The sequence below is a fragment of the Chlorocebus sabaeus genome, chromosome 27, assembly GCF_047675955.1.
Source record: "Chlorocebus sabaeus isolate Y175 chromosome 27, mChlSab1.0.hap1, whole genome shotgun sequence".
In the NCBI taxonomy this organism is placed as follows: Eukaryota; Metazoa; Chordata; class Mammalia; order Primates; family Cercopithecidae; genus Chlorocebus; species Chlorocebus sabaeus.
This window is the reverse complement of record NC_132930.1, coordinates 44845423-44870023: the sequence shown is the minus strand read 5'-3', so window position 1 is coordinate 44870023 and position 24601 is coordinate 44845423. Positions and strand designations below refer to the sequence as shown.

The 24601-nt window shown below is 49.1% G+C and overlaps 1 protein-coding gene across 2 annotated transcripts in view; it reads left to right on the top strand.

The window, feature by feature from the left end:
* Window positions 1-19699: 19699 nt before the first annotated feature.
* Window positions 19700-24601, top strand: part of AFAP1 (actin filament associated protein 1) — a 187692-nt gene continuing 182790 nt past the window's right edge. Inside the window, exon 1 of one of the 2 annotated variants that reach the window (XM_008018005.3) lies at window positions 19700-19911. The gene's annotated coding sequence lies outside the window, so the exon portion shown is untranslated. The remainder of the gene's footprint in view (window positions 19912-24601) is intronic. The other variant, XM_008018009.3, reaches the window with a different exon arrangement.

Sequence of the window (24601 nt, the reverse complement as noted above, 5' to 3'; positions counted from 1 at the left end):
CTCACTGCAACCTCCACTTTCTAGGTTCAAGCGATTCTCCTGCCTCAGCCTCCTGAGTAGATGGGATTACAAGTGCATGCCACCACGCCCGGCTAATTTTTGTATTTTTAGTAGAGACCGGGTTTCACCACGTTGTCTAGGCTGGTCTCAAATTCCTGACCTCAGGTGATCCACCCACCCTCGGCCTCCCAAAATGCTGGGATTACAGGAGTCACCGTGCCTGGCCTGTAGGGAATTTTTAGAGGAGCAGGACTTGAACATCAGGGAGAATAAAATCAACTTGTAAATGATTCTCCTATTTGTATAGTGCTGAATATCCCCACCTGTTAAAACAACTAAAATAAAAGACATTCACTTGTAAAGGGTTCTCTTTGGAATTTGAATGGGTCTGAGAGGCAAACATTATCTTGTGGAACAAAATATAAGCTCTCAAAGAAAGGAAAGACAGTTGATAACCAAAACAGGTTATGGAAGGGAAGAGGAGGAAACCTCACAGGTAGCAGCCCTCAGAGAGAATAGATGGGAAATGTTTCTTTCAGGCCTCTAAAGGTGTCCGACTTAGTTAACGTTTCCTAGATCCGGACCAAGGAAGGCCTCAGAGAAAGCTGGGCTGCATCAGCGCAGGTTTCCCTACAGATGCAAATCTCCCCAACAAAAGACCGTTTTCTGGCTGGGCACGGTGGCTCACGCCTGTAATCCCAGCACTTTGGGAGGCCGAGGCAGACAGATCACGAGGTCAGAAGTTCAAGACCACCCTGGCCAATACGGTGAAATCCTGTCTCTACTAAAAATACAAAAATTAGCTGGGTGTGGTGGCAGGCACCTGTAATCCCAGCTACTTGGGAGGCTGAGGCAGGAGAATCGCTTGAACCTGGGAGGCTGAGGTTGTGGTGAGCCAACATCATGCCATTGCACTCCAGCTCTGGGCAACAGAGCAACACTCTGTCTAAAAAACATTTTCCGTGGCTGGGCGCGGTGGCTCACACCTGTAATCCGAGCACTTTGGGAGGCCGAGGCAGGAGGATCACAAGGTCAGGAGGTCGAGACTATCCTGGCCAACATGGTGAAACTCCATCTCTACTAAAAATACAAAAAATTAGTTGGTGTGGTGGCGGGTGCCCGTAGTCCCAGCTACTCGGGAGGCTGAGGCAGGAGAATGGCATGAACCCGAGAGGCAGAGCTTGCAGTGAGCCGAGATCGCGCCATCGCACTCCAGCCTGGGCCACAGAGCGAGACTCTGTCTCAAAAAAAAAGTTTTCCGGCTATTCTTACAGCTCCATCCCTTGCAAATAGCAATCTTGAAATGTGTAAAAGATGTATATTTTGGGGTGAAATATCTTGGTTTCCTTTACCCTCCAGTCCATTGTCTGCTCAGCAGCCCACAGCAATGTGTATTGCTGACTTGATTGGCGCAATTGGGGGCACTTCATGAATTTCTTCCTTGCTGAGGTCCCGGCTCCTTCACTGGCCATCATCTGGCCACTGCCTCCCTCTCCAACCTCTTTCTGGCCCTTCCCTCTTGCACCCTTCCTTGCTGAGCAGCACTGTCTCACCTGCTTTTCAAACGCTGTGTCCTTCGCAAAGGCTCTTCCTTCTGCCTGGAATGCCCCCTCTGGCAAATTCCTGCTCATCCTTCAATACCCAGCTGAGACACAACTGCCCCTCCCACAACTGTTATGCCCAAATAATCCGGTTGCGAAACGAAATAATTCAAATTTAAGATAATTTGGATTTACGGCTATTGGAACTTAAATTTTCCTAAGCCTTGAAGAGATGTGACTGTGCAGCCTGAGTCACAGCCATGCAGCTGCAACTTTTGCCTGTTTTTTTTCTGTAAATAATTACGGCCAAATGGCGCCAGAGATAAGACCCCCCCCCCATATCACTACCCCTCCTTACAGAGTAATAAAGTAATCTTCCTGGGAATGTAGCAACTTGTAACCAACTACATCACTGTGGCATATGCACCTGGTTTTGCATGGAAAATGCTGTAACCCTACTGGAAGTTCTCTGCCTCTGTAAGTGGAATCTTAACTCCTTCACTTTGGGAACATTGACTGCATTCATCTAGAGTGGATGCCTTCCCAGGTGGCCAAACCCAAGCTTTGTGCTCAAATAAACTCTATACTTGATCGTATTTTCTGAATCTCGTTATTTAAGGTTGACGCAGTTAATCCACAAATATTTACTGAGCTGAGTGCTAATAACGCAGATAAATAAGACACCATCCCTGACCTCAAGGACTGATCACAGACTGGTGGAGGAGACATCCAAGGAGCAGACACCAGCGCGACCGGGCAGCCAGTGCTGGTGTAGACAGAACGGGTGTGGAAAGAGCCTCGCCAGGAGGGAAGCCGGGTATCTGGGAGGAGGCCAGCACCAAGTTCCAATGGCGCTTCATCCAAAGGGGCAAGCAGGGGTCAGCCAGCCAAGGCCCCGGCCAGGAAGGGATGGGAAGGGACCTTCCAGGCAGAGGAAACGGCACAGGCAAAGGCCTCAGGACAGGAAGCTTCGCGGCACATCCAGGAGCCATGCCACAGTGGCCAGAGCGTGAGTCAGTCCCTCCTCAGGGCTCCACAATGCCATGATTGTGCCTGATTAGGACACTTTCTGTATCAGCTCAGAATTCCCTGTACACACCGCCATGACTGCAGCCTCAGGGCACTCAACATTGCTGTGTGGCCAGTAGGCTTCTTATGCAGACATCTGCGTCTCCAGCTGTGGGATCTTGCTCAATCTGCATGTAGGGCAGGCCTGGAGTACCAGGGAGGTAGCACATTCCGGAGTAGCCCTCAGCTAATGAACACCTACGCTCAAGAGTTCCTCCCAACTCAGCCTCCTGAGCACACACCATCATGCTGGCTAATGTTTCTGTTTATTTATTTATTTTTATTTTTTGAGATGGAGTGTTGCTCTGTTGCCCAGGCTGGAGTGCAGTGGCATGATCCCATCTCACTGCAACATCTGTCTCCCAGGTTCAAGCAATTCTCCTGCCATAGCCTCTAGAGTAGCTGGGATTATAGGTGCCTGCCACCACACCCAGCTAATTTTTGTATTTTTAGTAGAAACAGAGTTTCACCATATTGGCCAGGCTAGTCACGAACTCCTGACCTCTGGTGATCTACCCGCCTCGGCCTCTCAAAGTGCTGGGATTAGAGGTATAAGCCACTACATGCCCGGCCTATTTTTATTTTTGTAGAGACGAGATTTTGCTATGTTGCTCAGGCTGGTCTGGAACCCCTGGCCTGAAGCAATCTTCTCACCTCAGCCTCCCAAAGTGTTGGGATTACAGGCATGAGCCACTGTGCCCAGCCAACACCCTTTCTTATATTCCTGTCGATAACCCACCTTGTTCTTCCACCCGCCTCCAGTCTTATCTCTGGTTCCACAGCACAGCTCAAGTGCAACTTTAAATAGAGGTAATGTTGATGGGTTTCCGTTGGAATCCTTCTATAAGTCCCTGCCTAAAGTCTAATGCTGGCTTTGCTTTTCTTTGCTTTCTTTTTTTTTTTTTTTTTTGGACAGAGTCTCACTCTGTCACCCAGGTGGGAGTGCAGTGGCATGATCTCAGCTCACTGCAACCTCCGGCTCCCATGTAAAAGTGATTTTCGTTCCTCAGCCTCTCCAGGAGCTGGGATAACGGGCCTGCACCACCATGCCTGGCTTTTTTTTTTTTTGTATTTTTAGTAGAGACAGGGTTTCACTATGTTGGCCAGGCTGATCTCAAACTCCTGGCCTCAAATGATCCACCCGCCTCAGCCTTCCAAAGTGCTGGGATTACAAGTGTGGGCCACTGTGCCCGGCCTGATGCTGGCTTTTGAGTGCTATATTATACCAGGCTATGGGAACGTTCATGTACATCCAGTTCTATTTTATTGGAATTTTTTTTTTTTTTAAGCGAAGTCTCACTCTGTTGCCCAGGCTAGAGTGCAGTGGCACAATCTTGGTTTACCGCAACCTCCGCCTCCTGGGTTCAGGTGATTTTCCTGCCTCAGCCTCCCACGTCGCTGGGATTACAGGTGCACGCCACCACACTCGGCTAATTTTTGTATATTTTAGTAGAGACAGGGTTTTGCTGTGTTGGACAGGCTGGTCTCAAACTCCTGACCTCAAATGATCCATCTGCCTCAGCCTCCCAAGTGCTGGGAGTATTGACATGAGCCACCATGTCCAGCCTTATTGAATGTTTTTAAACATCAAGAATGAATATTGAATGTTTGGATATGATTGCATGATTTTTCGCCTATTTTACTGTGATCTAATATATTAATAAATTTTCTTTTCTTTTTTAATGTTTTCAAATCCGAGCTTACTGTGTGTCACTCAGGCTGGACTGTGGTGGTGCAATCATCATAGCACATTGTAACCTCGAACTTCGAGTTCAAGAAGTCTTCCCAACTCACCCTCCCAAGTAACTAGGACTACAGGCACACACCTCCACACTCAGCTATTTTTTAAAAAGTATTTTTGTAGAGTCAGAGTCTTGCTGTGTTGCCCAGGTTGGTCTTGAACTCCTGGCCACAAGCAATTCTGCCTCTGCCTCTCAAAGCACTGGCATTACAGGTGTGAGCCACTGTGCCCAGCCTGAATTTACTAATATTGAGCCATATTTGCATTCCCGGCTTTGCATTCCTGGTATAAACTCTACCTGGTCAGACCTTTTGGGTTTTTTTTAATCATTATAGGCTGGGCGTGGTGGTTCATGCCTGTAATCCCAGGACTTTGTGAGGCCAGGGTGGGCAGATCACCTGAGGTCGGGAGTTGGAGGCCAGCCTGACCAACATGGAGAAACCCTGTCTCTACTAAAAATACAAAATTAGCCGGGTGTGGTGGCACATGCCTCTAATCCCAGCTGCTCGGGAGGCTCAGGCAGGAGAATCTCTTGAACCCGGGATACGGAGGTTGAAGTGAGCCGAGGTCGAGCCATTGCACTCCAGCCTGGGCAACAAAAGTGAAACTCCGTCTCAGAAAAATATATGTTGTTATAGAATATAATAATAGATATAATAATTGAGTATCTTATTATTTTATTTGTTGATGTACTGTTGAATTTTCTTCATTGATGTTTTAAGAGTTTAACTTTAACAACCATAGGCAAGATTGGTGTATAGTAAAATGTTTTTCACAGAAGTCTCTAGAAGAAATATCTACACACTTTTGGGAAATCATGAAACTCTGCAAAAAAATGTGGGAGTTGGAATTATATAAATAAACTCAACATACACATATTGCTGAAATGAGAAAAACGGAGACATTGTCTTTCACTGTTCGAGAGAGCGTTCAAGCAGGGTACGTCTTCTGCCAGTACTTAGAGGAGTCCCATTGAAATCAATGGGAACTTCACATAAAATGTAATTAGAGGAAAACAGTATGTACAGGGAATTTGAATCTGAAGGGAACCAGAAGTGGAAATGTTCCCTTAAGGAAATTGTTTTGTTGGCAGAAGGCAAAAAATAAATAAATAAATAAATAAATAAATAAATAAATAATCATTCTGTTGAGATGAGGCGTCTAAAAGCTACCATTTTCTTTTTTTCTTTTTTCTTTTTCTTTCTTTTTTTCTTTTTCTTTTTTCTTTTCTTTTCTTTTCTTTTCTTTTTTTTTGATACAGAGTCTTGCTCTGTCACCCAGGCTGGAGTGCAGTGGCACAATCTCAGCTCACTGCAACCTCCACTTCCTGGGTTCCAGCGATTCTCCTGTCTTAGCCTTCAGAGTAGCTGGGATTATAGGCGCCCACCACCACACCTGGCTAATTTTTGTATTTTTAGTACAGATGGGGTTTTACCACGTTGGCCAGGTTGGTCTTGAACTCCTGACCTCAGGTGATCCACCCGCCTTGGCCTCCCAAAGTGCTGGGATTACAGGTGTGAGCTGCCACACCCGGCCACCTTACCATTTTCAATCAAGGCCTATCCATATTTCATTTCTCAGAAGTCTTCACCCTCCTCTTCTTTCTCCTCCTCCTCTTCATCTTTATGTATCAGCAACTACCATTAATTCAGTGTTTGCTCTGTGCCAGACACCAGGCTAGGTATTTTATAGCATTGTACAGTTCAATTCTCAGAACAGCTTTGTAAAACAGGTATTATCATCTCCACTTTACAGATGAGGAGACAGGCTCAGCGAAGCTAAGTAAACAGCCTGAGATCATGCAGCTAGTACGTGGCAGATCTGGGATTCAAAGCGAAGAGTCTTTGATGCCAACAGCCATGTTTTTAAGCTCTGTAGTCACTGTGTTTGAGAGTGGGCCACACGTCAGGCCCAGTACTGGGAGTTTTTGTGACTCATCACATAACAGAACCAGCACACTCATTCCATTTTACATATGAGCAAACGGAGGCTCAGAGACACAAGGCAACATCTGCAGTCGTACAGTTGGTGAGTGGCGGCATGGGATTCAAGCCCAGGACCACGGAGCTCTAAGCCCACGCATTCTCCAGTTCCTGGGACCCTCCTCCTCTCCATCTTCCTCACACAGGGGCCGCATTCTGCAGCCCTGAATGATGCCCATTGTGCAGCCATTTTCTTCAGTAAAGAGCCCTAAAGGGAAACTAGTTGCTAGCACAGGTGCTGTATGAATCATTTTCTTTTCTTTCTTTCTTTTTTTTTTTGATGGAGTCTCACTCTATCGCTCAGGCTGGAGTGTGTAGTGGCACAGTCTTAGCTCACTGCAACCTCCACCTCCCAGGTTCAAGCAATTCTCCTGCCTCAGGATAGCTGGGTAGCTATCAGCCTCCTGGGTAGCTGGGATTACAGGGACATGCCCAACTCATTTTTGTATTTTTACTAGAGACAGGGTTTCACCATGTTGGACAGGCTCCTGACCTCAGGTCATCCTCCCACATTGGCCTCCCAAAGTGCTGGGATTACCGGTGTAAGCCACTGTGCCCAGCCTCATTGTCTTGTGTCAAGATGCATAGCTCACCTATCACTGTCAAAAGATAAACACTGAATGAATGGATGGATGGATGGAGGGATGGATGGATGGATGGATGGATGGATGGATGGATGGATGGATGGAGAGCTTAATTAAAATAATCATATTCAAGCCAGGCGCGGTGGCTCACACCTGTAATCCCAGCACTTTGGGCTGCCGAGGTGGGTGGATCATGAGGTCAGGAGATCGAGACCATCCTGGCCAACACAGTGAAACCCCGTCTCTACTAAAAATACAAAAAAATTAGCCAGGCGTGGTGGTGGGCGCCTGTAGTCCCAGCTACTTGGGAGGCTGAGGCAGGAGAATGGTGTGAATCTGGGAGGTGGAACTTGCAGTGAGCCAGGATCATGCCACTGCACTCCAGCCTGATCGAGACTCCATCTCAAAAAAAAAAAAAAAAAATCATATTCATCACAGACAGTGCCCATGGTACAGGAGTCTTTAGAAATCATCCAGTCCCATGTCCTGACTCTGCAGGAGGAAAACCTAAGGCCAAAGGAAGCAGAGAGAGACTACTCTAGCCCCAAGCCCAGGAAGGAGCCCTAATGCCACCTCCCAGGTTTTCTAAGCTGGTTCAGACCCCATGTGAGAACTTAAATGCATGAGTCCTTGTGCAGAGGACCCAAATTTTTTTAAAAAAGATATTGGTGTGAGCTGTGAGCTGTTGCGGAAGGAAATATCATTAGGCTTTTAGGGGTGGGAGTTCCACACCTGCATTTTGTCACTGTTTGGCTGGCTAGTCAGAATTCCATGTATGTACTAACCCTGCAACCTCAGAAAAGGTTGGTGGCTTTGATTGAACTGGTTAAATCCACTTATGGGGTAAAAGTGTGTGAAATTCTGAAGGATTTGGTAAGAACACTGAAGTGTCATCTCCTGCAGCCAGCCCCTCTCCCAGCTCCAAGCTGACCCAGACATGAACCAGCCCCCGCCCAGTATTAGTCCGTTTTCATGTTGCTCATAAAGACATTCCCAAGACTGGACAATTTACAAAAGAAAGAGGTTTATTGTAATTACAGTTCCACATGGTTGGGGAGACCTCACAATCATGGCAGAAAGTGAAAGGCACATCTCATATGGCAGCAGACAAGAGAAGAGAACTTGTGCAGGGAAACTCCTGTTTTTAAAAACCATCAGATCTCGTGAGACTTATTCACTATCATGAGAATAGCGCAGGAAAGACCTGTCCCCATGATTCAGTTACCTCCCACTGGGTCCCTCCCACAACACATGAGAATGATGGGAGCTACAGGATGAGATCTGGGTGGGAACACAGAGCTAAACCATATCACCCCCTTTTTATGTACCAGGACCCTCCCAGTACAGCTCATGAAAGTCAGGAGGAGGTTACCTCGAAGCTGGGAGAGTGCAAGACTGGTCTTTAGACATCCTTGTTCTCAAAATGCCCCAGGCAATTCCCACCAGGGGACTCTCCCACAAGCCTCTTCCTCTTCCTCCCTGCTGCCCACCCCGCCTTGTCATCTGCTCCCTGCATTGCTCCCCATCCCTGGTGGCCAGCACGTCCCTCCAGAGCAGCTCCGCTGTCTATCTGCTTCTCTGCCCCAGCCCATCCTCCTGGAACCGGAGAGGCTTCCCAGACCTAGACAGCTGCTTTCCTCAAGGAAAGGACTTTTGAGATTTGTTCTGGAAGGATGACTACCATCCCTCTTCCTTTACCCTGGGCTGTCCTGAGGAGGATGGATTGGAGGGGCCAGGTCTGGAGACGGGGAGACTGAGGGATTCTTCTGTCATACCTCTGTGGAGAGAAGCAAAGGCCTGGAGAAGTGTGAAGGGCTGGGGAGGACGACACGGATGCAGAGGACAGATACACCCGACCTCACAGTGATGTGGAATGGGGACAGGGAGGGGAACGAGGGCTGGGGAGGAGGACGTGGATCCCGAGGACAGATTCACCCGGCCTCACGGTGATGCAGAACGGGGACAGGGAGGGGAGGGATGCAGCCTCCCTCTGCACCCCTGAATATTGTTTCCAATCAAATACCAAATATGCACTGGGCCCTGCCTTCTGGTGTGAGCAAGGGGACGGATGTTGGGGCTGTTCAGAGAGCAGGAACCCGGGAAGAGTATCCTGGGGTGGGCGGAAGGAGATGTGTTCCGTCTGCTGGGTATCATATTTGATGTGCTCACCCGCATCCGCCCAGGTGGAGGTGCCCAAGAGAGACTGAACCACAGGCTGGAGGTGCAGTAGTCAGGGATGGGGGGGTACAGCTGTCTGGGAGGGATGGCCAGTGTCATCACCTGTGTGAGATTGCTCAGGGAGACAGAGCTGAGCAAGCAGAGCTGAGGGCCTGGAGCAACTTAGAGGAACCCAAGGCCTTTCTGAGCTTGATGGAGGATGGGCAGAGGCCCGAGGAGGTAGCTCAAGCGGGCATGGCACAACAGAGGGCAAAGGAGTCCCAGGTGTGAAAAGGAGGGACCCAGAGAGCGACGATGAGGTGAGATCAAGCCAGCTAGGACCAAAGTGTGTCCTTTGGATTTAGTCCTAAAGAGTTTCAGTGACCTTGGTAAGGAGAGTTTTGTCAAGTGGAGTGGCAGAACCCAGGCAGAAGAGATGGAGGACCTGGGGCTGCAGAAGAGCTCACCAGGGCATACACGCCTGCACCAGGGTGGGTGGAGAGGCTGGGGCAGCAGATGGGGGGCGGAGGGGAGGTGGAGGGCCTGTTGATGCGGGTGATGTGTGGCTGATATAGAATCTTGTAATGAGAGAGACCTGAGCACACAAGTACCAAGGGGAAAGAGGAAGAGGAGGGATGGAGAGAGGGAAGGCAGGAGGAAGAAGAGGAAGCAAAACCAGCACGTGCAGGCCGGGCGCGGTGGCTCAAGCCTGTAATCCCAGCACTTTGGGAGGCCGAGACGGGTGGATCACGAGGTCAGGAGATCGAGACCATCCTGGCTAACACGATGAAACCCCGTCTCTACTAAAAAATACAAAAAAAAAACTAGCTGGGCGATGTGGCGGACGCCTGTAGTCCCAGCTACTCGGGAGGCTGAGGCGGGAGAATGGCGTGAACCCGGGAGGCGGAGCTTGCAGTGAGCTGAGATCCGGCCACTGCACTCCAGCCTGGGCGACAGAGCGAGACTCCGTCTCAAAAAAAAAAAAAAAAAAAAAAAAAACCAGCACGTGCTGAGAGCCTGAGGGCGTAGTCCCGCCAGGCACTATTGTGAAGACTTAGACTCTAGACAGCCACATGAGATTGATTGATTAATTCAACAGAGAACTACTGAGAGCCTGCCAGGTGCCAGGCACTCCTCCAGAATCTTCAGATATGACAGTGAGCAAGACAGATAAAACCCTGGAGCTTCTATCCAGGGTGTGGGGAGCAGACAGACGATCCCTGTGCTGGGGGAGGATACACACTATGGAAAAACATGCAGGATAAGAGGGAGAGTGACGAGAGGTACTGTTTAACACACGGTGGCCAGTGAAACTGACAACTGAGTCAAACCTGGGGAGGGGAAGTCCCTCCTTCTATGATAACAGGGAAGGGAGTTGGAAAGGATGGCTGGGAGGCTGGTGAGTTTGCAGCATAAAAATGCTCAGCATACGATCATTGTAACCCCCAACTGTTTCCTATCAAATAACAAATATTCATGGAGTGTGTACTATGGAGCCAGGCACCTCGTGGGTGCCAGCCAGAAAGATAAGGATGAGTCTCTGCCCTGGATGACTTCCCTGTTGCATGGGAGAGACAGATCTAGAAACAGACTGTGATTGTATGGGGTGTTAAGTATGATAAGATAGGGCAGCTGTGAGATGGTGGAGAGGCAGGGATGCCCTTCTAAGGAGCTGGGACAGCTTTGGGGAAGAGGTGACATTTGAACTGGGTCTTGAAGAATGGGTAGGAGTTTGCTTGCCAGAAAAAAACAAGAACTTGGCCGGGCATGGTGACTCATGCCTGTAATCCCAGCACTTTGGGAGGCCGAGGTGGGCAGATCACTTGAGGTCAGAAGTTGGAGACTAGCCTGGCCAACACTGTGACACCCCATCTCTACTAAAAATACAAAAATTAGCCGGGCATGGTGGTGGGCGCCTATAGTCCCAGCTACTTGGGAGGCTGGGGCAAGGGACTCGGGAATCACTTGAATCTGGGAGGTGGAGGTTGCAGTGAGCCCTGATTGCCACTGCACCCCAACCTGGGCAACAGAGTGAGATTCTGTCTCAAAAAAACAAGCAAGCGAACAAACAAACAAAAAAACCCAAAAAACCAAAACCAAAAACTTACATCTATGAGGTGACTACTACGTGATAGGCAATTTACCTCTACAGTCTCATTTAATTCTAAGAAAACTCCAGCATGGCAGGTATTATACATATTTTACTGATACAGCTGCTGAGGCTCAGAGAAGCTGAGACGCTCAAGGTCATAGAGGTGTTAGAACTTTCAAAACATGATTGTTTTTACTCTCAAATTTATGCCAAGACACCACACCACCATAATAACCTGATAGACCAGAGTCTGCTAAGGCATGAAGTCGTGTAAAAATCGTGAGCTCCTTGGGGCCCACCAGGAAGTGGCTCTTTTCATATTATGTCATGTGTACAAAGGGGACTGAAGACAGTGTGTGTGAGTGGTAGTAGAGATTTTAGATTTTGCAGGAAATAGATTGACAAGGGTTTTTTCTTTCTATTTCAATATGACAAGACTGTTGTTATTCCATTGCCTTTGGCTTCCATTATTTCTTTTCTTTTTTCAGATGGAGTCTCGCTCTGTCACCAAGGCTGGAATGCAATGGCACGATCTTGGCTCACTGCAACCTCTGCCTCCTGGGTTCAAGCGATTCTTGTGCCTCAGCCTCCCGAGTAGCTGGGATTACAGGCATGCACTACCACGCTCAGCTAATTTTTGTATTTTTAGTAGAGATGGGGTTTCGCCATATTGGTCAGGCTGGTCTTGAACTCTTGATCTCTGGTGATCTGCCTGCCCTGGCCTCCCAAAGTGTTAGGATTATAGGTGTGAGCCACCGCACCCGGCTGGCTTCCATTATTTCTAATGAGAAGTCCCTTGTATTTCCTTTGGTTACTGCCTAGAATGATGTGATGTTTGTTTTCTATGGCTGCTTTTAATGTGTGTGTGTGTGTGTGTGTGTGTGTGTGTATATATATATATTTTTTTTTTTTTTTGACATGGAGTCTCACTCTGTCGCCCAGGCTGGAGTGCAGTGGCATGATCTTGGCTCACTGCAACCTCTGTCTCCCAGGTTCAAGCGATTCTCCTGCCTCAGCCTCCTGAGTAGCTGGGATTACAGGCATGCACCATGACACTAGGGTAATTTTTATATTTTTAGTAGAGATGGGGTTTCATCATGTTGGTCAGGCTGGTCTCAAACTCCTGATCTTGTGATCCACCCGCCTTAGCCTCCTAAAGTGCTGGGATTACAGGCATGAGCCACTGAGCCCGTCTGATTTTTTTTTATTTTTTATTTTCAGTTTTACTTTTTGAGACAGGGTCTGGCTCTGTAGCCCAGGCTGGAACGCAGTCACCCAGTGTCAGCTCACTGCAACCTCTGCCTCCTGGGACTCAAGCCATCCTCCCATCTCAGCCTCTTGCGTAGCTGGGACCCCAGGCACTTGCCACAGTGCCTGGCCGATTTTTGTATGTTTTGTAGAGATGGGAGTTCACCATGTTGTCAAGGGTGGTCTCGAACTCCTGAGCTCAAACGATCTGCCCGCCTTGGCCTCCCAAAGTGCTGGGATTCCAGGTGTGAGCCACCAAGTCAAGCCAAGATTTTGTTTCACACACCAGTTTTCAGCAGCTGTGGCAGGCGGCCCCTGCGATGATCCCCACTCCTCAGTATTTTTGCCCTTGTGTGGTCTTCTCCCCTTGAGTGTGAGCTGGACCTACTGACTTGCTTCTAAGGAACAGAAGACAGCAAAAGTGATGGCATGTCACTGGCAGTCCTGGGTTATAAGAAGACAGTGGCTTCCATCTCAGGCGCTTTCTCTTGCTCCCCCACCTGCTTGTGCTGAGGGGAGGTGGGCTGCCTTCTTGTGAGTTACCCTATGTGGGGTTCATGCAGTAAGGAACTCATAGAGTTTGGATGTGTGTTCCCACTCAAATCTGATATTGAAATACAATCCCCAGTGTTGGAGGTGGAGTTCTGGTGAAGGTGATTGGCTTATGTGGGGAGTGGATTTCTCATGAATGGTTTGGCACGATCTCCCTGGGCACTGTCCTGATAAGGAGTGAGTTCTCATGAAATCTGGTCATTTAAAAGGGTGCAGTGCCTCTCCCCTCATCCTCCTGCTCCTGCTTTCACCTTGTGATGTGCCTGCTCCCCCTTTACCTACCACCACGATTGGAAGCCTCCTGAGGTCTCCCCAAAAGCAGATGCTGCTATGCTTCCTGTACAGACTGCAGAGCTAGGAGCCAATAAAACCTCTTCTCTTGGAAGTGACTTCGTTTCAGTTATTTCTTCCTAGAATTGTGAGAATGGACTAATCCAGCAATGGAACCAGCAGCTGGTGAGAAAATATGGCCTGCATACAGCCACGCGAGTGAGCTTGGAAACATTTCTCTGAGTTCAGACTTTTCATGGGACCACATCCCCAGCTCATGGATTGATTGCAGCCTTGGGAGAAACCTTAAGCCACAGGCACCCAGTTAAGCTTCTGACCCACAGAAACTATGAGATAATAAAGGTGAGTTGTTTTAAGCCTTTAGGTGGGGTGAGGCAATAAAAGCTCAAAAGGCTACTGCGTGCATTATCGATAACTAATGCAATTATTAACTGTGATTATCGATTAGTTATCGATAAAGCACACAGCAGCCTTGTGAGCTCTGATTGCACTGGCGAACTGACAGCACATCCTAAACCAGGCCCAGAATCTCCACCAGGTGTCCAGGTGCCAGAGGCGAGCTTTACTCCCTTGAAGAGGACTGCATCAAAGGTGTCATGGAGATGAAGCTTTCTTTGGCATATAAATAGTTCATGATTATATTTTTTCCTCAAAAGATGTGTTAATGCAAAAGCCTGGGAAGAAGTCTCCAGTCAGTCACTCATTCCAGCAACTAGTCCTTCACGGTATCAAACTAGGTCAGGAGTTTCCACGAACTGGGTTGGTCCAACTCTTGGATCAATAAACCCTGATTTGTTTTTCCAGAGAATGAAAACTCTTTACATCAGAAGGGCTATGGTGGAAAAGAAGGGTTTGACTTATTTTCTGAGGTCCCAAGAGATCAGAAAATTTCAGTTTCAGCTGGGCATGGTGGCTCACACCTGTAATCCCAACACTTTGGGAGGCCGAGGCAGGAGGATTGCTTGAGCTCAGGAGTTCGAGACCAGCCTGGGCAACATGGCAAGACCCTGTCTCTACAAAAGAAATAAAAACAAAAAAATTAGGCGGGTTTGGTGGCATGTGCTGGTAGTCCCAGCTACTCTGGAGGCTAAGGTAGGAATATTGTTTGAGTCTGGGAGATGGAGGCTGCAGCGAGCCATATTCATACCACTGCTCTCCAGCCTGAGTGACAGAGTGAGCCTTTGTCTCAAAAAAAAAAAAAGAAAAAGAAAAAGAAAAAGAAAAAGTCAGTTTCATAAGAGGAAAAGCTTCCTGCTAATCAGAGCTGTCAGACTATGCCTGGACTGGTTCACTGGGTAGTTAGCTTCTTCCCAGTAGACATAGACCTGGATGTCTCAGCAGGAATGTGGTGAGAGGTTTCCAAGTACGTGTTCAAGAATCAGGCCGAGTTTATTCATTTACTAATTCGACAAATATTAATTCTACATGCTTCAGTTACAGAATCCTGTGAGTAAGTAAGTATAGAATTGATGACCAGAGGCTTCGATAAAAAGGGATTTGTTTTTTCTACCCAACAGAGGATCTGGGGGTCAGTGGTTGCTGGTGTTGTTTCACTGGGTCAATAGTGCAAGGTTCAGAATTTCTCTGATTCTCTTGCCTGTAGTGTCTGAGATGGCTGCACAGTGGCCACCATAGCTGCAGATATCACACCCGTGCTCATGATCATAATCCCTGCTGCTGAGAAAAAAACCAACCTCCACTGTGTCTTTTCCTTTTCCAAGAGAGCAAACACTTCCCTCAAAATCAGGGGTGTGCTGGTATGTTGGGGGAGAGGAGGAAGAGGGAACGTCCTGATTTGTAACAGTTGCCATGTTATGTATAAATTCTCCTACTATGTCTGATTCCAAGCTACCGCCATGACATTGCTGACTACGGAGTTGGGGAGAGAAGTCAGCAGCACACCATGATTTAGGATTTCCACCTACTGACGCGGGAGATGCAAATCTTCAAGAACTTAGTAAGAGTAAAATAATCAGGCAATAATGCATTTTGATGAGTTGTTATCTTTGTTTTATATTTATATTTATATATAATTATATAAAATTAATATACGTAATTATAATATATAAATATATAATATAGGCTGGGCACGGTGGCTTACACCTGTAATCCCAGCAATTTGGGAGGCTGAGGTGGGCAGATCACCTGAGGTCAGGAGTTCGAGACTAGCCTGACCAGCATGGAGAAACCCCATCTCTACTAGAAATACAAAATTAGCCAGGCGTGGTGGTGCATGCCTGTAATCCCAGCTACTCAGGAGACTGAGGCAGGAAAATCACTTAAACCCGGGAGGTGGAGGTTGTGGTGAGCCCAGATCGCATCATTGCACTCCAGCCCGGGCGACAAGGGTGAAACTCCATCTCTAAATAAATAAATAAATAAAATAAAAAATATATATTTATGTCTAAATATATAATTATAATACATACACGTATATGTAAATATACATTTATTATAAATTTATTCATATATAAAATATGTTTATTTCTGAGACAGGGTCTGGCTCTGTCACCCAGGCTGGAGTGCAGTGGCACTGTCATAGCTCATTGGAGCCTTGCACAGATGGTTCAAGCGATCTTCCCACCTCAGCCTCCTAAGTGGCTAGGATTGCACACACCACCATGCATAGCTAATTTTAAAATTCTTTGTAGAGACAGGGTCTTCCTTTTTTGCCTAAGCTGGTCTTGAACTCCTGGGCTCAAGTGATCTTCCTGCCTCAGGCTTCCAATGTGTTAGACATGGGCCACTGCACCTGGTCTAATGCATTTTTTAATTTGCAAGTTTATATTATTTAATATTTTTAAGTACTGAATGTGTTGAACAACCAACTTGCAGAATTCCCGAACAATGGATGGTCAGCACTCATGTCCTGGTTCAAATCGCCCCAGCACACCACGGCTAAAAACCTTTCAGCCAACTTCCACTTATGTCTCCCGGGGCAGGACAATGTCACTTGGTCAATCCCCACTAAGAGGGACTCCAGAAAGGCAAGAAACTATTCTGTTCTCTATAATGGAATGTGACCAGGGAGAAGGCAGCTGGGAGGGCCAGCTGGGCCCTCCAACCAGCAGCATCCACCGTTGACCAACTGCCCTAGAACTACACTGTGCTGGGCATTGGGGCACTGTTATGAGCAAGAGTTTCCATTTTTCTTCTCATGGGACCCTCATGCTAGTGGCAAGAGACAACTTTTTTTTTTTTTTGAGACAGTTTTGTTCTTGTCACTCAGGCTGGAGTTCAATGGTGTCATCTCGGCTCACTGCAACCTCTGCCTCCTGGATTCAAGGAATTCTCCTGCCTCAGCCTTCCGAGTAGCTGGGATTACAGGATTGCACCACCACGTCTAGCTAATTTTTGTATTTTTAGTAGAGATGGGGTTTCACCATGTTGGCCAGGCTGGTCTGGAACTCCTGAGCCACTGCACCCAGTCAAGAGGGAGATTTTCAATCAATAAGTATAATTGTGATGAATGCCAGAAAGAAGAATGTGTGTGATGGGGAAGGGACCTAAGTTATTGTCTCATATTTTAACACTTTCATAGGCAATAACTAAACACTTAGAAGCTTAAAACAACACACACCTTTAAGCCAATTTTGGCAAGATAGGAGTTGGGCACATTTTAGCAGGTCCTCTGCCTGGGATCTCACACTAAGCAGCTGGGCTGCGTCCTCATCTAAGGCTCCACCAGGGCAGAATCCATTTCCAGGTCCGCTGAGGTTACTGGCAGAATTCATTTCCTTGGACCTGCATGGCAAGGGCCCAGCTTTTTGCTTCCTTGCCTACGGGGCCCCTCCAAAGGTCTTTTCTCAGCACAGCATCTCCCTCCGCAGCGCCTGCAGGCGGAACCTTTCTCTCTAGTGTGCGAAGGTGAAGCACCAGACATTGACATCCCATTGCTTTTGCCAGGCTCTGTGGGTTAGAAGCCAGTCACCGGTTTTGCTCGTGCCCAAGGTCAGGAAGACTATACAAGGGCATAGGTCATTGGGGGGTCAGTCACTTTAGGGTATGGCTGCCACCACTGAACTTGGTGAGACTTTAAGGGTTAGTAGGAGCTGGCCAGGTACAGGGGTGAGGGTGTGTCAGGCAGGGGTGAGGGCATGGAGGGGGATGCAGAGGCCTGCACCCTGGAATGTCCTTTCACTCCCTGAGGTTTTGTTCTCCTGATCCCTGAGTACATCCCAGAACACGATGGGGCCCTAGTAGGGGAGAGGTAGGGAAGCATGTGATGTTCATCCGGGGACCTTGTTAGGTAAATCAGATTAGGGGCCAGGCTTTCATTGGCGGGTGCGAGCGTGGGAGTGATGAGTGTGCAGGTGTGTGTGGGAAGAGCGATGGGGATGGGGTCAGCCCCAGCCACCATGAAGACCTTAACTGTGCATCCACCCATCCCAGCAGCCTCCCTGAGTGAGTGCCTTCAGGGTGCAGGTCCTGTTTTACACATGGAAGTGAATCAGAGTGGGACATTGCTTTGCCTTAGAGAGGTCACACTTCTTCTTTTTTTTTTTAAATTTGCGACAGAGTCTCACTCTGTTGCCCGGGGTGGAGTGCAGTGGTGTGACATTGGCTCACTGCAACCTCTGCCTCCCAGGTTCAAGCAATTTTCCTGCCTCAGCCTCCTGGGTAGGGTAGCTGGGATGATAGGCACGCATTACCATGCCTGGCTAATTGTTGTATTTTAGTTTCACCATATTGGCCAGGCTGGTCCCAGTCTCCTGGCCTCAAGCGATCTGCCCGCCTCAGCCTCCCAAAGTGCTGTGACTACAGGCGTAAGCCACCACACCCGGTGAGAGGTCACACTTCATGCCACGTGGGAAGCAGCCACTCAGACAGCACCCCAGCTGGCGCTGGGAGTGAGGGGTGCTCAGCATCCTAGGAAGGCAGAGGGCTGCATGAGAGGTTCGGGGAGGAAGGACTGGAGGAGGATTTGAGATTTTCACCTGAGCAGCTGGGTGGATGGAGGGGCTGTTTACTGAGAATCACAAGAATGTGGATGAGCAGGTTAGGGCACTAATAAAGCACTCTGTTTTGGCCCGCGGAAAATTTGAGATGCTTCCCTGTGTCCAGCTGGGGCTTTGGGAAAAGTCAGGGCTGGGCATCTGACTGGGATGGATGTCTCTGGCAGGCAGCAGAGCATGTGGATGGTTTGTGAAGCCCGGAAGGGCATGAGATTTCCTGTGGCAGTGCCCACTGCAAATGGAAGGGCATTTGGCCTGAGTCCAGACATGTACAAGTGGGGCAGAGAAGGGGGTGGGTCCCCGGGACCCACCGAGGAGCAGCTATGGAAGTACAGGAAAACCAAGGGTGTGGGATCACATGATGCAGGAAGCTCAAATAAGATGAGGAAAGAGGTTTTAAAGACCATCAGGGCTGGGGACAGTGGTTCATGCCTGTAATCCCAACACTTTGGGAGGCTGAGACGAGAGGGTAGCTTGAGGCCAGGAGTTTGAGACCAGCCTGGGCAATATAGGGAGACCCCATTTCTATAAATAAATAAATACCATTGGTACTTGGCATTTCAGGCGGGGAACAGCAAACGCATGAAAGCTCTGAGGCAGGAAAGGGAAGTGATTAGTGCGCGCTCCTGGTTCCTTGATCAGACCTTAAAGAGATGCAGAGACATTTCAGGTACTCCTTGGCGGAGCTCCTTCAGGGAAGGCCTAAGTTCGCTTCTACTTCCCATCTATTAATTTTTTTTTTTTTTTTTTGGAGATAAGAGTCTCACTCTGTTGCCCAGGCTGGAGCACATGCAGTGGCACCATCTCAGCTCACTGCAACCTTCACCTCCCGGGTTCAAACGATTCTCCTGCCTCAGCCTTCCCAGTAGCTGGGACCACAGGTACGCACCACCACGATCGGCTAAGCTTTTGTATTTTTGGTAGAGACAGGGTTTCATCTTGTTGGCCAGGCTGGTTTCAAACTCCTGGCCTCAAGTGATCCGCCTGCCTCGGCCCCACAAAGTGCTGGGATTACAGGTGCGAGCCACCGCGCCCGGCCCTACTTCTCTCCTAACGCCCACCATACGTGCTTCCAAATGTTTGCTGAATGACAAGGTGAACGAGTGAATGGGACTACGTGACTTCGGGCAGGAGGCAATCCTATTCCTTGGACCTCAGTTTCCCTTTCTGTAAAGCAAGCCTGTCTCTCGCTCTCTGCCCTAAAAGCCTGGGTTCTGGGCTTGAGATGAGCGCGTCCTGTAGATCAGACTCCAAGTGGACGCTGAGCTGGGTCTTCTAAGAGGCCAGGATCCGGCCAGCTCATGGGTACGGTCCTCCCACCGGACCCCGCACGCCCAGTTCCAGCGCCGCCCCGCCCAACCTCCCTTTGTTCCCCCAGGCCCCGCCCTCTCCGCGCAGCTCGCTCCCCATTGGCCGGGGGGCGGGCCCTGGGTGCCCGGCTCAGCTGGGGGCGGGGCGGCAGGCGGCGGGCGGGGCCGTGTGCGCCTGCGCGGTGTGTGTACCGGCCGCAGCCCCGCGCCGGCTGCAGCTCAGTGATCCGAGCCGGATCCCGAGCGGGGAACACGGGCTGAAGCGGCGGCGGCGGCCCCGCCCCGGGGCTCCATTGTTGAGGCTGCCGCGGCTCTGTCGGCTGCTCAGCTGCGCTCCAGTCGGCCCAGGCGCAGCGGCGAGGAGCAAGCACTGCGAGGCAGCGGCCTGAGGTGAGACGGCGCGACGGGCGACGGGGTCTCCGGACCGGGCGGGGGTATCTGCCCCGAGTGTGGCGGCTCCGAGCTGGGATCCGCAGGGTCCGGGGTCGGGATCCGGGGTCCGTGCGCCTGGGCTTTGTCTTGGCCTCGGGTGGCACCGGGGGCTTCGCGCCTGCTGCGACGCCGCGTGGGCCCGCGCGGGGGTCCCGGTCGCCCTGCGGGTGGGGGCCGGTCCCCGCTGCTTCCTGGCTCCCCACGTCTGCCGCGGAGGGGGCTGCATGGACCCGGGCGCTGGCTTCTGCCCGGTCCCCCCGCGGCGTGGCTGGTCCCCGTGTGCGGCAGTGGGGGCCCTGCGAGGACCCACTAGTGGGGCGGGGTCCGGGTCACCGCGAGTGGGAGACTCCGCCGCCCTCCCCGCCCTCCCTCGCAGCGAGACTGCTTCGCCAGACTCACTGAGGGGACTGCGCGGACCCTCGGACGAGGGGGTCCGTGACTCTGGGTGGGGGCTCTTTCCCGTCCCCGCATGACGGCTTCCTGAGTGTTTTGTCACCTATAGGTCCCTGCGTGGACCCGTGCGCGTGGGTCCTGGCCGCCCTGCTAGTGGGGCTGTGCGCCGCCCTGTGGCTCGTCTGGGTCGACCCAGCCTGGGACGCGCGTGTAGTGGGGGTCCGTGCGCGCGGGGCGCGGTTGGTGGGGGCGCACTGCCCCCGCCCCGTGATTTATCCTCTCACTTGCCCGGCGGGAGGAAGTGAGAGGCGCGGGCCCGGAGCTCTCGCGCAGCGGCCGCACCGACCTCTGCCCTGGCCGGCGGGTCCCGGGGGGCGAGGGGCTGTCACCGCGCGTCCCACCGCCGCGCTTCCTGCTCTGGCCCCGGGCTGGGCTCTGATTGGAGGGAGCAGGGCCCTTCTGCCCGGCGCTTCTTGATTTCTTCCGTTAGTAATGGGAAGAAAAAAAAAAATCTGGAAAGCCAGATTGAACTTTGTAGCTCTCAGCGCTTGGAGAGTGGAAGAAACTCTCCCAAGAATTTGGCGGGCTGGAAAATGCGTTTCAGGCAGGAGCATCCACACCCACGGAATGAGGCCAAGGCAGTTACAGTTAGAGGTCAGATTTATGAGGGGAGAGCGAGGGTGAGGTCCGTGGGTGGGGAGACTCCGACCTCAGCTTGATGGGAAGACCTGATGCTGCCCCTCAAACGCTGTATTTCTCAGCCACCAAAGAAAGTGGAATCACTCCTTAGTGAATGCTTTCATCAAACTTTTGAAAAACCTGTAATGTCCCAGGAAGCAAACTCGAACTGGACAGTTTCCCCCTTTTAAGAGTGTTAAACGTCCCGGAGACAAACAGCAGAAGGCTCAAGGAGTCCAAATACTCAACCTGAAGTTCTTTCTGAACAAGAGATGGTGTATAAGTAACAGGCATACAAGAGAAAACTGAACTAATCACCGCAGCTGTGGCTCCTAGCCCTGTAGCGTGTCATGCAGGCCCTTTTGCCTTCTCTGCCCTCCGCTGTCCCAGACCCCAACGCTACCACCCACCTCCAGTCATCAGCTCCTGCGGACGCATTGCTATGAACTCTGTTTCGGTGGCTCCATTCTCTCTGAAGTTTTGCTTGTTCTCCTGAAGTCCTGGTCTTTAAGAGCTTATGATCTGCAGGGACAGATTGGCTTTGGGCAGTACATAGTTAACTGTAGCACAGCTTGAAAAATGCTCTGATAGAGGTGCGCAGGCAGTTTGTGCATGCTGGTAAATGCGAGGTCCTTTTTCAATACCATGAATCCAAGTATTCATGCTATTTTAAATCTGCAATTCTTTGACTCTCCAGAGGGTTTTTAGATTTTTTTTTTCTATTACTTCCTAGTGTTTGTTGCATAGTTCAGAGTACTTAATTAAAACTTATCAGGTCGGCCGGGCGCGGTGGCTCACGCCGGTAATTCCAGGACTTTGAGAGGTCTAGGCAGGCGGATCACTTGAGGTCAGGAGTTCGAGACCAACCTGGCCAACATGGTGAAACCGGGTCTCTACTAAAAATACAAAAATTAGTCGGGCGTGGTGGTGGGCGCCTGTAATCGCAGCTACTCAGGAGGCTGAGACAGGAGAATAGCTTGAACCCAGGAGGCAGAGGTTGCAGTGAGTGAAATGGCTCCACTGCACTCCAGCCTGGGCCATAGAGTGAGACTTCCTCTCAGAACAAAAACAATGTACTGGGTCTACCTCCGGCTCTGGAATTCTCCTGGAAGGCCTTCTCTTCTGGGCTTCATTTTTCTCACTTTTGAGGATCGTAAACTACGTAATTTCCAAGAATCTTTGCCCTATACCTTTAATTCTTTCAAGCAAATATAGCAGAGAGGAATTCTCTTCCTGGCAATGGTGTAAATAATGGAGGCCTTTGAAAATGTGGATTCTAAAGTGGAAGTTCTTTTTCTTCTTCCCCTGTTTTTTCCTTTTAAACAAGTTTAGTTACGTGAGTATATACTTTATCTCAGAGTTAAGGACAAGTATCTATGATGAAACCTTAAGCAGCTTTTTGGCAATATCTTGCATATTCTTCACAATTGTGTTTTATGTGCAGCATCTTCACTATATCCAGTTGGTTTGTTTTTTTCTCATTGATGGAGCTGTTGAGCTCAGAACTTTTCAGGAGCATTTTGTTGATCTTTGAAGTGTCATGTGAAATATGTTGCAATTTAACATTTTATTTGGTTGAGTAAAATGGGAGTAAATGGAAATTTGAGAGTGCCTTGAGTAGATGTACTTGGCTTTGTGTAATGGTTTGAAGCATAGTTGAAAATTACCACTTGTGGCCGGGTGTGGTGGCTCACACCTGTAATCCCAACACTTTGGGAGGGCAAGGCAGGCAGATCACGAGGTTAGAAGATGGAGACCATCCTGGCTAACATGGTGAAACCCCGTCTCCACTAAAAATACAACAAATTAGTCGGGTGTGGTGGCACATGCCTGTAGTCCCAGCTATTCAGGAGGCTGAGGTAAGAGAATCACTTGAACCCGGGAGGTGGAGGTTGCTGTGAGCCGAGATTGCACCACTGCACGCCAGCCTGGGCGACAGTGAGACTCCATCTTAAAAAAAAAAAAAAAAAATACCGCTTGTAAAAAATTGCGTCACATGTTGAATGACCTATAAAGGAGCTACAATTCTAAGGAATATGGTAATTAATTCTTTAAAATAGTAAGGCCAGGTGCTGTGGTTTACACCTGTAATGCCAGCACTTTGGGAGGCTGAGGTGCGAGGATCACTTGAGCCCAAGATTAGAGGCTGCAGTGAGCTATAATCATGCCACTGCACGCCAGTCTGTGTGACGGAGTGAAACCCTTTCTCTAAAAAATAAAAAGGTAAATAAATAATTTAAAAATAAAATACTGAGCTCCTTTCCAATTTATCTGTTTGGTAAGGTGGGAATTTGATGTGCTTGAGTTTCTTAGAGCCACGTGTCTCTGTAGAAAGGAGACACAATTTTCTCTGCTATTCCTAGTTATTTGGATGATTATAGGGATTAAAAATAGCCATTTGGTCAAGTCGTGAGCTACTGAATTACAATTTTTGCTTCACTCAGTAGGATTTTGCCTTTATTTTGATTTGCATTCTTATCTTAATTTAGGAAAAGATCTTTGTTATATGCTCCATGCACTTTGTTCTTTTGGGGAATCTGATCTTAGGAGAGGGCTTCAAAACGCAACCAGATTTTCTTTATGGTTTTCTAGATTTTATTAATGTTTTAATAAAACAACTAGTTAATGCTGCTTCTGTGTCGAGGTATTTTTCATTTAGAGTAGGCTTGATTTTTATGTGGATTAAATGAAAGGAAGTCTCTCACGGAAGGGGACACATGGGTATGGAGAAAACAGAGGGCATATATATATATATGTGTATGTATATATATGTGTGTGTGTGTATATATATATATGTGTGTGTGTGTGTGTATATATATATTTTTTGAGACGGAGTCTCGCTCTGTCGCCTAGGCTGGAGTGTAGTGGCAGGATCTCGGCTCACTGCAAGCTCCGCCTCCTGGGTTCACACCAGTCTCCTGCCTCAGCCTCCCAAGCAGCTGGGACTACAGGCGCCTGCCACCACGCCCACCTAATTTTTTGTATTTTTGGTAGAAACAGGGTTTCACTGTGCTAGCCAGGATGGTCTCCATCTCCTGGACTTCGTGATCCACCTGCCTCGGCCTTCCAGAGTGCTGGGATTACAGGCGTGAGCCACTGCGCCTGGCCGACAGAGGATATATTTTTGAGCTCTACATTTCAGAGTTCTTTTCTCTGGACCCTGAGAAAAGGGTCTGAGAAAAACTCTGGACCCAGAGTTCTTTTGGACCCTGGCCAGGGTCCCAAACAGGGAACTTAATTCACTCTGTCACTGAAGTATACTCTTGCTTTGATGCCATTGGTGTGGTGTCCTAGAGATTTGCTGTGGCTGCTAGGAGTGTTTCATAGTTAAGAACTGATGCAACTTCTCTTTTGTCAGTTTATGAGTCTATAAACCATCTTGTTTCCTTTAGCATTATCTCCCTGGAACTGGAAGGTCAGAGATGAAGCTTTCTTAGATTGTAAGTCTCAGTCTTTGCTATCTACCTTCCTCTGTCTCCCATGTCACCTGCTGTTTTTTTTTCCCCTGTTTTTCATTTTAATGTTTTTATTGGATAGGTGTGTATTATTGCAGGCTGCCTCAAAACATTTTTGGATA